Source organism: Mytilus edulis, chromosome 3, assembly GCF_963676685.1.
Source record: "Mytilus edulis chromosome 3, xbMytEdul2.2, whole genome shotgun sequence".
Lineage (NCBI taxonomy): Eukaryota > Metazoa > Mollusca > Bivalvia > Mytilida > Mytilidae > Mytilus > Mytilus edulis.
The window spans coordinates 74,418,742-74,430,388 of record NC_092346.1 but is presented as its reverse complement, the minus strand read 5'-3'; the positions used below and the strand labels follow the sequence as shown (position 1 = coordinate 74,430,388).

Here is an 11,647-nt window from a genome sequence, read left to right as displayed (position 1 = left end):
AATATATCCAATCTTTTCAAAAACCAAAGACTAACGTCACTAGGAGCAGCAGTTAGTTGTCATAGATACTCTAGATAGAAAGATAATCTGCCACTTTTATAAAAAGGACTACACATAGTTTTTGAAAGGGTATAATCGGTTTGTGCCGAAATTACTTTCTTTAGTCCAGAAACTCATTTGTGCTAAATGGTAATCTCCACCCACATTTAGGACTGGCAGTTATTTGTAGTTTTTATCAACAGCTTGCACGTTTTCTAAATTATATTTGCTTCTTTTAAGACTGTCAGACCAAAACTGTTTTTTTACCATTGTGGTTTGATTAAGGTAGTGTATATCAAACAGCTGTTGCAAATATTTTGGACAACCCTTTTATTTACAATATCATTTGATCAACACCTAGTGGTCTTTGGTGGTATCTCGCATAACATTAATAAGGTCTTATTTAAAAGGCAACTTGAAATTATTGGTCCCATATTTATGTGCTATAGCAAATGTATGGGCTGCTGATCTGCATATATGATAGCAATATATTCTTATGTTTTCAATGACCCCTTATTTCTTCACTCCACTTTATAAGATAGAAATAAATATTATTCCATATTTTATTGGTTTTTTTAAAGGTATCATAATTTAGACATAAAGACAAAACTAAGCACAGTGAAAAAAGTCTACTCTGTCCTGTAAAGTTTGAGATGTTTTTGTTGTTCAATCTTTGTCACTTGTATGGAAACACTAAATCTTGATAACCTACAACAGAAATATTATCACTTTTATTTCAATTCAATTGTTGCAGTTATCATGCATGTAATAAAGAAAATGATAAATTAGACCAGATCTCCACATTAATAATATCAAAACTAGAGGCTTCAATGAGCCTGTGTCACTCACATGATACTTTTATTTACAATTGATGCATGATACAGAAATTGTCCATACCAACCGTCAGTGTTTACCATACAATACAGTACTTCTATACACTGTCTGTATACAGTATTTGTTGGATTTTGTCCATACCTATCGTCGATGTTTGACATAAAATACAATACTCCTATATACCGTATATCAACAGTATTTGTCTATACCTACCGTCGGTGGTTAACATACAATACAGTCCTCCTATATACCGTCTATCAACAGTAAATGTCTATACCTACCGTCAGTGGTTAACATACGATATAGTACTCCTTTGCACCGTCCATCAACAGTATTTGTCTATACCTACCGTCGGTGGTTAACATGCAATAAAGTGCTCCTATATACCGTCTATCAACAGTATTTGTCTATACCTACTGTCGGTAGTTAACATACAATATAGTGCTCCTATATACCGTCTATCAACAGTATTTGTCTATACCTACCGTCGGTAGTTAACATACAATATAGTGCTCCTATATACCATCTATCAACAGTATTTGTCTATATCTACCGTCGGTGGTTAACATACAATATAGTGCTCCTATATACCGTCTATCAACAGTATCTGTCTATACCTACTGTCGGTAGTTAACATACAATATAGTGCTCCTATATATACCGTCTATGAACAGTATTTGTCTATACCTACTGTCGGTAGTTAACATACAATATAGTGCTCATATATACCGTCTATCAACAGTATTTGTCTATACCTACCGTCGGTGGTTAACATACAATATAGTGCTCCTATATACCGTCTATCAACAGTATTAATCTATACCTACTGTGGGTAGTTAATATACAATATAGTGCTCCTATATACCGTCTATCAACAGTATTTGTCTATACCTACCGTCGGTGGTTAACATACAATATAGTGCTCCTATATACCGTCTATCAACAGTATATGTCTATACCTACCGTCGGTGGTTAACATACAATATAGTGCTCCCATAAACCGTCTATCAACAGCATTTGTCTATACCTACTGTCGGTAGTTAACATACAATATAGTGCTTCTATATACCGTCTATCAACAGTATTTGTCTTAACATACCGTCGGTGGTTAACATATAATATAGTGCTCCTATATACTGTCTATCAACAGTATTTGTCTATACCTACCGTCGGTGGTTAACATACAATATAGTGCTCCCATATACCGTCTATCAACAGTATTTGTCTATACCTACTGTCGGTAGTTAACATACAATATAGTGCTCCTATATACCGTCTATCAACAGTATTTGTCTATACCTACCGTCGGTAGTTAACATACAATATAGTGCTCCTATATACCATCTATCAACAGTATTTGTCTATATCTACCGTCGGTGGTTAACATACAATATAGTGCTCCCATATACCGTCTATCAACAGTATTTGTCTATACCTACTGTCGGTAGTTAACATATAATATAGTGCTCCTATATACCGTCTATCAACAGTATTTGTCTATACCTACCGTCGGTATTTAACATACAATATAGTGCTCCTATATACCATCTATCAACAGTATTTGTCTATATCTACCGTCGGTGGTTAACATACAATATAGTGCTCCTATATACCGTCTATCAACAGTATCTGTCTATACCTACTGTCGGTAGTTAACATACAATATAGTGCTCCTATATATACCGTCTATGAACAGTATTTGTCTATACCTACTGTCGGTAGTTAACATACAATATAGTGCTCCTATATACCGTCTATCAACAGTATTAATCTATACCTACTGTGGGTAGTTAATATACAATATAGTGCTCCTATATACCGTCTATCAACAGTATTTGTCTATACCTACCGTCGGTGGTTAACATACAATATAGTGCTCCTATATACCGTCTATCAACAGTATATGTCTATACCTACCGTCGGTGGTTAACATACAATATAGTGCTCCCATAAACCGTCTATCAACAGTATTTGTCTATACCTACTGTCGGTAGTTAACATACAATATAGTGCTTCTATATACCGTCTATCAACAGTATTTGTCTTAACCTACCGTCGGTGGTTAACATATCATATAGTGCTCCTATATACTGTCTATCAACAGTATTTGTCTATACCTACCGTCGGTGGTTAACATACAATATAGTGCTCCCATATACCGTTTATCAACAGTATTTGTCTATACCTACTGTCGGTAGTTAACATACAATATAGTGGTCCTATATACCGTCTATCAACAGTATTTGTCTATACCTACCGTCGGTAGTTAACATACAATATAGTGCTCCTATATACCATCTATCAACAGTATTTGTCTATATCTACCGTCGGTGGTTAACATACAATATAGTGCTCCTATATACCGTCTATCAACAGTATCTGTCTATACCTACTGTCGGTAGTTAACATACAATATAGTGCTCCTATATATACCGTCTATGAACAGTATTTGTCTATACCTACTGTCGGTAGTTAACATACAATATAGTGCTCCTATATACCGTCTATCAACAGTATTTGTCTATACCTACCGTCGGTGGTTAACATACAATATAGTGCTCCTATATACCGTCTATCAACAGTATTAATCTATACCTACTGTGGGTAGTTAATATACAATATAGTGCTCCTATATACCGTCTATCAACAGTATTTGTCTATACCTACCGTCGGTGGTTAACATACAATATAGTGCTCCTATATACCGTCTATCAACAGTATCTGTCTATACCTACTGTCGGTAGTTAACATACAATATAGTGCTCCTATATATACCGTCTATGAACAGTATTTGTCTATACCTACTGTCGGTAGTTAACATACAATATAGTGCTCCTATATACCGTCTATCAACAGTATTTGTCTATACCTACCGTCGGTGGTTAACATACAATATAGTGCTCCTATATACCGTCTATCAACAGTATTAATCTATACCTACTGTGGGTAGTTAATATACAATATAGTGCTCCTATATACCGTCTATCAACAGTATTTGTCTATACCTACCGTCGGTGGTTAACATACAATATAGTGCTCCTATATACCGTCTATCAACAGTATATGTCTATACCTACCGTCGGTGGTTAACATACAATATAGTGCTCCCATAAACCGTCTATCAACAGTATTTGTCTATACCTACTGTCGGTAGTTAACATACAATATAGTGCTTCTATATACCGTCTATCAACAGTATTTGTCTTAACCTACCGTCGGTGGTTAACATATAATATAGTGCTCCTATATACTGTCTATCAACAGTATTTGTCTATACCTACCGTCGGTGGTTAACATACAATATAGTGCTCCCATATACCGTCTATCAACAGTATTTGTCTATACCTACTGTCGGTAGTTAACATACAATATAGTGCTCCTATATACCGTCTATCAACAGTATTTGTCTATACCTACTGTCGGTAGTTAACATATAATATAGTGCTCCTATAAACTGTCTATCAACAGTATTTGTCTATACCTACCGTCGGTGGTTAACATACAATATAGTGCTCCCATATACCGTTTATCAACAGTATTTGTCTATACCTACTGTCGGTAGTTAACATACAATATAGTGCTCCTATATACCGTCTATCAACAGTATTTGTCTATACCTACTGTCGGTAGTTAACATACAATATAGTGCTCCTATATACCATCTATCAACAGTATTTGTCTATATCTACCGTCGGTGGTTAACATACAATATAGTGCTCCCATATACCGTCTATCAACAGTATTTGTCTATACCTACTGTCGGTAGTTAACATATAATATAGTGCTCCTATAAACTGTCTATCAACAGTATTTGTCTATACCTACCGTCGGTGGTTAACATACAATATAGTGCTCCCATATACCGTTTATCAACAGTATTTGTCTATACCTACTGTCGGTAGTTAACATACAATATAGTGCTCCCATATACCGTCTATCAACAGTATTTGTCTATACCTACTGTCGGTAGTTAACATACAATATAGTGCTCCTATATACCGTCTATCAACAGTATTTGTCTATACCTACTGTCGGTAGTTAACATATAATATAGTGCTCCTATAAACTGTCTATCAACAGTATTTGTCTATACCTACCGTCGGTGGTTAACATACAATATAGTGCTCCCATATACCGTTTATCAACAGTATTTGTCTATACCTACTGTCGGTAGTTAACATACAATATAGTGCTCCTATATACCGTCTATCAACAGTATTTGTCTATACCTACTGTCGGTAGTTAACATACAATATAGTGCTCCTATATACCATCTATCAACAGTATTTGTCTATATCTACCGTCGGTGGTTAACATACAATATAGTGCTCCCATATACCGTCTATCAACAGTATTTGTCTATACCTACTGTCGGTAGTTAACATATAATATAGTGCTCCTATAAACTGTCTATCAACAGTATTTGTCTATACCTACCGTCGGTGGTTAACATACAATATAGTGCTCCCATATACCGTTTATCAACAGTATTTGTCTATACCTACTGTCGGTAGTTAACATACAATATAGTGCTCCTATATGTACCGTCTATGAACAGTATTTGTCTATACCTACTGTCGGTAGTTAACATACAATATAGTGCTCCTATATACCATCTATCAACAGTATTTGTCTATATCTACCGTCGGTGGTTAACATACAATATAGTGCTCCTATATACCGTCTATCAACAGTATCTGTCTATACCTACTGTCGGTAGTTAACATACAATATAGTGCTCCTATATGTACCGTCTATGAACAGTATTTGTCTATACCTACTGTCGGTAGTTAACATACAATATAGTGCTTCTATATACCGTCTATCAACAGTATTTGTCTATACCTACCGTCAGTGGTTAACATACAATATAGTGATCCTATATACCGTCTATCAACAGTATATGTCTATACCTACCGTCGGTGGTTAACATACAATATAGTGCTCCCATAAACCGTCTATCAACAGTATTTGTCTATACCTACCGTCTGTGGTTAACATACAATATAGTGCTCCCATATACCGTCTATCAACAGTATTTGTCTATACCTACCGTCGGTGGTTAATATACAATATAGTGCTCCCATATACCGTCTATCAACAGTATTTGTTTATACCTACTGTCGGAGATTAACATAGAATATAGTGCTCCTATATACCAAGAGGGATAACGGATCTGCATCTAGAATTTATCATGCTGCCCTTTTTTTGGATTTTTTAAATTCTTGTTATCCCTCAATTTTTACATTCATCCCAAATAATACAACAGTAGTCAATTAGGGGCAGAACACCCATTGTATTATGTTTTCTTGCAGTTATATAAAAAAAAATGTATTTAAGAAAGATGGGTATATTCAGGATGATATATTACTAATAGCACAACCTTGGTCAATTTCATTTCTCCAGTTACTTAGTGGGCTGTCAATTTTGAAACTTATATTTTTTCACATGAAGAATTTTGTAATACTTTAATTTATTATCAAGTTTGGTTGAAAAGTCTGAATAGTTTCTGCTTTGTTCCAGTAATCAAACATTTTGTTTCATTTGCATCTATGAACATGTTATTCATTTTACACCACTCTTCAACCCTGTATAAATCTTCTTGAACATCATCATTTATATTTTCTAGATGTTTCCCCCTGATTTATGAATAGTGGTGTCATCAGCATATACAACGATATAGGTCTGTTTCACAATTTTTAATGCATAAGGGAAGGTCATTTATAAATAGCACAAACAATAGAGGACAAGGTATAGAACATTGGGGAACACCAAATTTTACATGTTGTTGTTCAGAGTTAACATTACAAATGTATACCTTTTGTTATTCAGGTACGACTTAAAAAAACTAACAGTAGTCTCACTAAATCCATACATGTCGAGCTTTAAACAAAGAAAGTCATATTCTACCAAATCAAAAACTTTTTTTTAAATCTTAATAAAATTGCTAGGTTTAAATTACCATCTTTCATTTCTTGCAACCATGTGTCAATGATATTAAATAAATGTCAAGCTCAATCCAGTATATATTCCAAGTTATGGACAAATGATAATGCTATTAAAAATACCAAATCATAACCAGTGCTTTTCTCTTTTTCTATTTACAGTATATGACTAGGTAATAATGATTACTTTTTTCAACTATTTTCATACTTTTTTGTTTCCTCTGCTTTTGTATCAAGGGCATAATTGTTTATGGCAAACTAAGCATCTGCATAATCAAACTATTCCTAACTATACTCTACCTCAAATTCTGGAAACTGCAGAATTTTTGTCATAGCAGTCTTATGGTAGCTGAACTATTTCTATTTTTTGTAAATCTGGATTAATAAGTCTTTTGTCACATTCTGGGGCTATAGAAAAAAAAAACATTACAGAATTATCAAAATTATGTGTGTATAATGTTTGTGTACAGTCATTCAACTAAAAAAGGACAAAAATTATTTTTTTGTGTATAAATAAATAATTGTGATTTTAATGTCTTAATATTATAAAAAAAACTTCAAAAGATTAAATTTAAATTATAATCTAAACATGAAAGAGCACATATAAATCAACCTTTTACTCAGATTTATATCTAAAACCAGTTATAACTAGCTATAATATCTTTGACTTCACAAATATCATCATCTAATTTTACAAATCAGTATTTATTTGGTGGCACTTCCTGCACACTAAGTATGTTATGCCTTAGGTTTAATTTTGATGCAATCACATTTCAGAAGGTACATGTCTTGAACTGTTTTAATGAATAAATTACAGTTTTAAACTCAGTTTAGGCTGACCTGAGGTCAATAGTCTTAAACAATGTCATCAAACTATCAGTTTTACTGTAATATATTGATATTGTGACATTTATGGGAAAGAGCATATGAGTTAGTCATATTGGTCAATACAATGGAAAGTTTATAGCTGAGACTACTATAACACTATGTGTTATACTAGTAGTCTCAGTTTATAACTATGTTAATGTTAATTATATACATGACATAATAATTAAATCATTTAAAAAACTATTCCAAAGATTTCTCTCAAATCATGTTTACATTTTTTTTAGAGAAGAGTCTGTCTGAAATATATTCAGGGGTAGTCCAAATAATTATGACTCCTTAAAAAGCTATATTATGGGGAAAAAGGGGGGGGTCTATTATGTTTTTTTCATACAGGAGGAAGACGTCAAAGCAAAAAAAAAAACCCAACAAAACAAAATAAAATAATAGCCTGTCAAGACGTCCTTATATCATAATAATTTGGTCTAATTTTGGGATAATACATTTAACTTCCTTTGATGTCGGGGAGGGGAAAAGTTTCGACGATTAATTATTCTTGAAACTAACCATCGCGAAGAGAGACTTTGCAAAAAATGCAAAGTACTAGATGATGAGAAACATTTCTTAATAAATTGTTCTCATAATTCAAATATTAGATTAACAGAGAAAGTAATTCATTTGCTAATCTCACTGACAATGACAAAGTTATATATATACTTAACCCATCAACACCAACACAAGTGAATAAACTAGGATCCTTTATAAAAAAGTCAATGGAACTGAGGACAGGGGACCCTTTAATATTTACCTGAATTTGTGTATATATATTGAGTTACTTAGTTATTGTCTTTATTTGTTTTTGTTGTTGTTGTATGTCACAAAATGTATAGTTTATATGGCAATAAAACTTTGAATTGAATTGAATTGAATTATTATTTCTTATTGTTACTTTGTTAAGCGAGCGCGATGTGTGGTTCTCGAGTTATTCAAAAAAAAAAGGGGGGGGGTTGTTACTATATATCAAATTTACCCAGTTTGGAGACAATAAATATTTAAAATCTAACCATAAACTCCAATGTTCCTGCTTTTTTTAGCAGAACAAACACGATGGCATTCTCGTCTCTGTTATAATCAATAGTTAACTCATTTCTTCTTCCAGGTTATTTCTTAATCAATTATGATTATCAGCTGTCTATCTATTTACCATGTTTATGTTCAAAAACTGGTCCGTAATTCCATCGTAGTGTATCGATAAGTGAACACAACAGGGATCCAGTTTATTAAACGTCTGTAAACCGAGGTATATAATATACAAGGTTCCTGAGTCAGTAACCGTAACTATCACCGTGCTTTGTGCGCATGCGCAAGAAACACCAACAATAAGGATAAAACAGGGTACATAGTTCCGTAATTTCGTATATTTTTCTTACCTTCATACTAAAGAGCTCCAAAAGTAGGCGTGCTTAGGTGCACTGGGCGGGTCTAAAAACCGACTCTCGGTGGTTAACGTCTCTCGATGGTTAACTTTAAGTGCCTACCTAGTTCGTTCATGCTAAAGAACCAGACGATTATATCAAGTTAATACGTCCACCGGAACCAATTACCGACAGGAAATTAGAAAACTATATCATTCCAAAAATATTTGTTAAAACAAGTAAAAAAAAAAGTGTTTCGGCATTCCAACAAGCGTAATTTCTCAATATTTTAACTCCATTTTTGTTTAAACATTGATGGATAGAAACAATCATTATCTAGAAGGTACTAGTGCTCAACTGTCTGCTACATCAAACTGTCTGCTACATCAAATTATCGGGACAAAAAACAAAATTATCGGACAAGAAGCAAAAGCGGACACCAAGCAAATTCGGACCAACAGCATCGTATCACCCGTAGATAAATTTGACGGCACTCTCTGCATCATTGTATTCATTGGCATCAATATATAACTTCTATGGTATCAACAACGTTTTCAAACAGAACTGTTTGCTCTTTTATTGACACTTGCATAATAAAGAGGATTAACCATGCAGTATTTGATTGGTATAAACAGAGACATATATAGTTTTATATGTCTCTGTTATAAATAAATGACTTGACAATACAACTATTTGGAAACTGTCTCAGTGGCCCGGATGAAAATGTATATGATATGACACTGCAACCGACAAATGCGTGTCATATATAAAAGAGGAACGAAATATATCAGATGAAAGTGAAAATCATAGATTGAAAATAAACTAACAACGCCATGGCTTAAAATAAAAAGACAAACAGACAAATAATAGTACAGGAGACACAACGTAGAAAACTAAAGACTAAATACACGAACCACACCAAAACTGGGGTTGATCTCAGGTGCTCCGGAAGGGTAAGCGGCAGATCCTGCTCCACAAGTGGCACCCGTCGTGTTGCTTATGTTCAAGTTATTACAAATTTGGTAAATGATCTAATTCGGTAGGGCACATTCGTGAAAAGGGAAGGGTATAGTTGTTACGACATAAGGAACATATCCGATATCATCTGTGAAACGGTTATTCCACAATGGTCAACCTACTACTAAAATTTACGAAGGGATGATTTCAACATCACCATTTGGAACTCTTGGTTTAATAGCTTCCTTGCAGAGGGGGGAGGGGCAGGCCAGTCATTGGGCCCCCACTTATTCAAATTTCTGGATCCGCCACTGCCTTGTGAGTAGCAATCCATTATCAAGGAAATCATGATAGGAAATACAAGCCGGGGAATGTCGTATCAATTGGGAGATATATACTCCGTATGCTGGCGCTGCTGGAATGTTGCTACATAGAAATGGAAAGTTCACAATTGGGAAACTGAAATCATCTCTTTTGTCGTTCAACCGACCCTCAATGTCAATTTCTTGATGTTAGTCAAGATATGAGGCAGACTTAATTGCATCTGCAGTATCCTCTTTCAGTAGTTCGATGGGATAGATTCGTTCAACACAGTCACCAAATTTTGTATTATTTAGTGAGAGAACATCATCTATACAACGGAACATAAGGTTAAAGGATATTGATAACTTCTTATCTTTCTTCCTAAAACGTTCCTGTATGAAGCCAGCCTCATAATAATAAAGAAACAAGGCGCCAAAAAGAGTGGCACAATTGATTCCCTTTAAAATTCCGACAGTCTGTTGAAAAATATGTCCTCCAAACGTAACAAATATGTGGCAGTCAAGAAATCAAGCATCTTGATAATGTCAGTTTCAGAGAATTTTTTGTTTGAAATCAGAATGATTCTTTACAAAGTAGGAGTTATTCCTCCCCTTGGACAATAATGAAACAAAGTAATACCAACTCTTTCAATTTGTCTTTTAGTTTAGAATGGGGAATACTTGTGTAAAGTGTAGAAAAGTCAAATGTGTTAATACTATTGCAAGATTAGAGAGTCTTAGATTGTTTGTACTATAAGGCTTTAATGTCAAAAATTAAAATATCGTTCTTCGCTATCAGATTAAGAATAAACTATGACACTTCTCAATCAGATTATTATTCCTCACAATCAAATAAAAAATAAAATATATTGCCTCGAAACTGAGACTGCTATAACACATATGTTAAAGAAGTCTCAGCTCGAAATCAAAAATAAAAGTCAGCGCATCCTTCTCCCTCCCCCCAAAAAAGTTATAACAATTCGTTTATAATCTCGATTAACAGTCGTCGATCCCCACCTTGGTCAACTGGCAATTATCGATATATATATATTGACATATATATAATTACATGTGGTATACTAATACATATATGGTACTACATGTCTGATAATATCTTTAATTGGCTGACAGAAAATATCATGCAATTCTGCTTTCGCGCTCACTGTTTTCCGATTGATAAGAAACAAGTCTGAAATAACATGAATCGACGTACTGCTTTCTTTGTATAATAAATTATTATTTTATTCCGAGGCTTTTATTGATCAGTATAATTATCAGTTTGAATTTTTCATTATCACTTCATCTGTAGTTCAGCTGTGAATCAATACAC

The 11,647-nt window shown here is 34.0% G+C and overlaps 1 long non-coding RNA gene across 1 annotated transcript; it reads right to left on the bottom strand.

Moving 5' to 3' along the window:
* Positions 1 to 584: 584 nt before the first annotated feature.
* On the bottom strand, positions 585 to 8,884 carry LOC139517429 (uncharacterized). The gene is made up of 3 exons (XR_011663140.1): positions 8,708 to 8,884; positions 7,119 to 7,226; positions 585 to 747 (listed from the first exon to the last, which is right to left on the bottom strand). It is a non-coding gene; the product is annotated as an uncharacterized lncRNA (long non-coding RNA).
* Between the last annotated feature and the right edge of the window lie 2,763 nt (positions 8,885 to 11,647).